We start from the raw sequence: 5,843 nt of genomic DNA on the forward strand, positions 1-5,843 counted from the left end.
AGGACAGACAGAAAATTACTAGCATTGATTTGTGATTAACCTGCTGCTCACATGAGCAACTCGATGAAGTATATTTCTCTAGTGAGTAGCATCAGGAATATATTCATTTTATGATGGGAAATTATTTTCCTCCAGAATGGCTGGAGAGGTCAGCTAATCAAACATAAATTCAAATGGCTCATAAAAGAGTTGAGGGGTTTATAATTGTGTTATGGGAAAGAGCCATTCTCAAGGGTTTAGCCATCTATGAACACGACACTGTGTTGTTGGGTCGCTTTTTAATAATATACAATGACTGGTCTTTAAAAAAAAAATTAACTGGACTTCAAAACACATGTAGCACAGAGATCTTATGACAACCACAATAGCTTGCCTAGATTATCCACATAATTTCACTAACTCTCTGGTTTATATTGAGCAAGTTGTCATATGTATGTGTATCTTCCAAAGACACCTATTTTACATATGTCATATAAGAATGTAAAGGTGAGCCCCCTGTTTGACACATCTCCACATATTTTTCTTCTTTTGAGATTTTTTACATCTTTATTTATTTTATTAATAAACCAAAGATAAACTAAGCCAAAACATAATCTGGGAAAGTTATTGCTACTGCCCAAAGAAAGAAAATAGTATGTGTTTTCATAAGAGAACTAATTGCTAAATTTTTAAAAAAGAGTTTTCTCATTTGCAATGGTCAGAATATCTTACCTGTAGTAGAATCTATGGAAAAAAATAAATACCTTAAAACCATTTTCAAAAGGTATATAGCCTCTCTAGCCAGCTACAATTCAAAGGCGGAAGGAGTGGGAACCTTCTTAGCAGATGGGATGGTGTAATGTTTCTGGGGCTGGAGATTTGCATGAATATGAATTACAAATAGCACAGATAATATGGTGTTCAAGAGCTGTTACAAATCTTGAATGTCAAAGTCATTTAGCTGACATTTGGAGGGACATAATTACCTTAAGAACAGAGAAATGGGTTGGTCTAAATTGCATGGGCAGAGAATCACAGGACACACAATGGCATTGCTTTGGCAATAATTGTGACAAGTGGGCATGGCCAAGGAAGCCAAGAATGGCACACATTAATGCAGTGACATTTTTTCAATGCATGCTGCCCTTTCAGAAATATGCATATGAGGACCAAGTAACCTCTGACCCATTATAAAATAACAGGAGACAAAAAAAAAAAAAATCTACCATAAGCTCTATCACTAGCGGTCCAAAGAAAAGAGTTCATTCACGTTTTATACACACAGTTTTACATATTTCAAACATTTAAAATGTATGTAATATTACTAGACTTCAAAGTTTCATCATTTGTAGTAGGTTCACTTGTAAGTCACTAATGGTACCTGGAGAATTTGCCTTGAAAAGACTGACAGTTCCTGATTGTAGAATATGATGCTAAAATAATTTCCTATATTAACATAATTAGCATAAATTATCAATCAAAAATTAAATATGCAGTTCTAAAGGAAAAATGTTTTCCATCAGTTTCTCATTTATTTAAGTATATATTTTTTTAAAAGATGTTTGAAAAGTGAGGCACTGTGAGATCCTAAGAAAGTGTACCAGACAGTATATGCAATAATGTCAGTTCATGGTTCCCTGGAGGAGGTAATTTACTACATGTGGAAGGGACCCACAAGACAGCATATTTTACTTTCGAATTTTTGCCATTGGTGCTAGAACTTCAGTATCAGCTGTGATACCAGAGGACACTGCAAGAAAGTAATGCTCCATTAAAATTTCATCAGAAAATTCACATACCATTTCTGAACTACTGATTAAAATTCAACGCTAGTGATGTAATGAACATTTTAGTATCTACCCACTAAAAGGATATTTGTGAACTCTAATTAATATTTCATTTTCAAAAGTGAATGAGACACTTGATTTCTTTAACAATCAATATCCCAGGCTGTAATAACACTTGGAGCGCAGCAAGTAGACTTCAATTTACACTTCTATTTACCTCCATTCTGAGGGCAGCCCTGATGAATGCCAGCCTCCTTGATCACCAATTCCTCCTATCTTCAATGACACTTGTGTTCTATTCCATGCCATTTAACACTTATTCATGCCTATATTGTTTGCTAATCTTTCATATACAACAGTAGTTCCTCCTTAGTGGAAATATATAAATTATTTATGGAATAATTAATATTATATTAAGGATATAATAGTTACCGATAGAAGTTGTTGATAGGTTAGAAAAACACTGACTGCTGTTTGGTGATGAAATGACAAACAACTAGCCTATTGTATGCTACAGATCATGTTAAAATGTGGCATTAAAAGACAAATAACAGGTAGTCCCTTCTACCATGAAGAACACAGGCTGTGGAGAAGTCAGAAAGCCGATAGATGGCTACAGAGAAGTCAGAGTGATTGATGGACAGACTTGATGACAATTATCACAAGAGAAAAATATTGTGAGAGCAAGCAATGTGGAAGATCCAAGGAGATTCCTGTTAATGAAAGGAATAAAACCACTCCTCATAGAGAAGCCTATTTGTTAATCATAAAATATGTCAAGGTCAAATTTCAAGAATAATTTAGCATCTCACAAAATTAAATTGATAAAACATCTGAAGGGATGATGTAAATAAAATCAATATGAGGTTAGTATATAATTCGAATTGACACAATACTAAATTCATTGTAAGATATTTATTTGTAAGTTATTCTGGCCTAAAGAAGTTGATTCTGAAATATGATTATCAGAATCAAAGCTGGTTCTTTCAGTCAATGAACGAATACTGCAGCCATAGTTAATCTCCCCATAAATCTTCACAAGCACCACTGTTAATGCTTTTATATTATTCTAATTCATTCATTCAACAAATGCTTATTCAGGGCACACTATGTTCATGACACCATTCTAGATGCAGGGAACAAGCAGGTGAGATCCTTGTTCTTAGGGGTCTTGCGGTGGCTCATATGGCTTCACCATAATTAATTCTTTAATTCACTATTTTTGAACACCTATTTATTATCACTAGAATAAGAAAGTGCAATAAAAACCATATGTCATCATATACTTGACTGTTACTTAATGATAGAGTTCTTGAAATGTCATGTCATAAATAAGCAGGTAAAGCTTATATGTTTGATACATAACACAAAATTTCTTTAAAGAAGAATTTCATAAGTATCCATTATGCCCACCTGCTGTGTATAAACAGTACAGTATTACACACTCAGGGATATAAAGGTTTTTAAAGGCCTTTGCCAATTTAATCATAAAAAAATGTGAAATTGTCAATTAATTGTATTGATTATAAGATTGCATAAATTTTCTTAAATTCTTACGTATTTCTATTATTTAAACTTCCTGTGCAAAGCAGTTAGTCAGTTGATGGTATCTTTTATGGATTTATAAGTGCAATTTTATAGTTTAGTTTGTAATTTTTGTAAATATTTTCCTTTTAATAAAATGGCTGTGTGCTAGAAAAGTACTTTCCTATTTATGTCAATTATTTATCTCTTTTTAATATTTATATTTTACATTAACTACTTTAATCCATTTAATCCACTGTTCTTACTGATTCAGTGTATAAGATAAATATCTAATTTTATTTTCTCCCCTGACGTTACCACCAGCAGAGTAGCAGCAGCATCATAAACTTCTCTCTTTATTTCCAATAAGTGTATGTTTTTTCTATTTCATGTCTCACTGCACTAGGCGGGAGCCCTATGTCTCACTGCACTGAGCGGGGAGCCTGATGCAGGGCTCTATCCTAGGACCCCAAGATCATGACCTGAGCCGAAGGCAGATTTTAACCGAATGAGCCACCCAGGCGCCCCTTAAATATGTATTTTAAATAAAGTTAAGGAAATATTGTTCTGTTATTCAGTAATCAAAATTTTATTTTGATCAGAGACAAGTATTAAATTTTTTTAAATGTCTTTTAAGCATTTACTAAGAACTCCATGATGTTTCTTACTTTTACTTATTAGAGAATATATTGTTAATTTTCTTAAAATTACATTCCCATTTGTATTTCTAAATAAATTCTTGATTAAAATGTATTGTATGTTAATAAGGTACTGGAATTTATTTGCTGGGTATTTTATTTTGAATTTTGCACCTATATTCCTACATGAGATCAGTCTATAGTTTTTTTTTTTTTAAAGATTTTATTTATTTATTTGAGAGAGAGAATGAGATAGAGAGCATGAGAGGGAGGAGGGTCAGAGGGAGAAGCAGACTCCCTGCTGAGCAGGGAGCCCGATGCGGGACTCGATCCCGGGACTCCAGGATCATGACCTGAGCCGAAGGCAGTCACTTAACCAACTGAGCCACCCAGGCGCCCTATAGTTTTGTTTTTATGTGCTATCTTTATGAGGTTTGGGGATTAAGAGATTAAATAGAGTTTCATGTAATAAATTTGAAAAAATTCAATGTTTATAGTATAATTTAGAATGCTAATAGTTTTCATTGATCTTAAATCACTGTCTGAACTTAAGTACATCTTTCTATTTATAGATGAGAAATTTTATCAAAAGTAGAAAGATGTTTGAAAATGTTTGGTGGATTAGTGAAAATCTACACAATGTGTTTCTGTGACAGAACACAACTGGGACTAGGATTATCCCAATTTTTCTTACAAGTTTTTAATAATCATAAAAATTAAGTTTATCAGGGTGTCCTAATCTCTCATCAAATACTAAAGAGGGCATTTGGACTCCAAAGAAATCTTCCTTACCTAAAAAATTGCTATTATTTAAAAATATGTGCAAAATTTCTTTTAAATAAAAAATTAAATTAAAATACATGCAGTATTATTTTGTATGGCAGAGAGTTTAGTCTCAGGTAACTAACAACCATAAATATGGTTATGTAATTATATAAAATTTTTTTTTTACATTGAGTCAGAAGGTTTCTCTCTCTTTTTTCTTTTTTAGAAGGTATCTCATTAATGGAGAACTGGACTCCAAATAAGACATAATAAACATACACCACAGATTTTATACTTGCCTTTCCGTACCAACATAGTATTTGTTTTTTGTTTCATTTCCTTCCTTATTTATTTAACTCCCTGTACTCAATAGTGTAACACTTCCAGTCTGGAGTTATATAGAATGAGTCTAGGGCGCCTGGGTGGCTCAGTTGGTTAAGCGACTGCCTTCGGCTCAGGTCATGATCCTGGAGTCCCGGGATCGAGTCCCTCATCGGGCTCCCTGCATGGCAGGGAGTCTGCTTCTTCCTCTGACCCTCCTCTCTCTCATGCTCTCTGTCTCTCATTCTCTCTCTCTCTCAAATAAATAAATAAAATCTTTAAAAAAAATTAAAAAAAAAAGAATGAGTCTATTTTTCTTAAAAAGTAATAGTTTTACCATATTCTTTTTAAATAACTAACGTGATTTCTGGATCGGCATTAATTATTCTCCAGAAGTTAATTGCTGTGAATGTATAATTAATGAACTAATATGAAGGTGAGGTATTGCTTAAGTAGTTGGCAGAATGTCCTTAAAATCAATAATCTGTTTCTCCAACTATTTGCACTTATTTCAAGGTGCTACTTTCTTATTAAAGCCTTTAAATCTCAGATAAAGACCCAGGGAAAAGACTCTGACTGGGTGCCTGACTGAGGCATGACAAAGTTAATTAGAAAAGAGGAAATATGATCCTGTTGGACTTGTGAGAACACAACCTTTTCAAAGTTTAAACTGGTGAGGGACTTTCAAACTTGTGAGGGAGACACAATATTGCATTCTTTGTCCTGCAGGTCATGGGTTAGTTGCACATAAGCGTGCGTACATAACTGACGTCACTTGGCTCAATGAACAATGCCAAGTTACCAAAGCATCCATGAGAACTTCATTTAT

The sequence above is a fragment of the Neomonachus schauinslandi genome, chromosome 13 (assembly GCF_002201575.2).
Source record: "Neomonachus schauinslandi chromosome 13, ASM220157v2, whole genome shotgun sequence".
Lineage (NCBI taxonomy): Eukaryota > Metazoa > Chordata > Mammalia > Carnivora > Phocidae > Neomonachus > Neomonachus schauinslandi.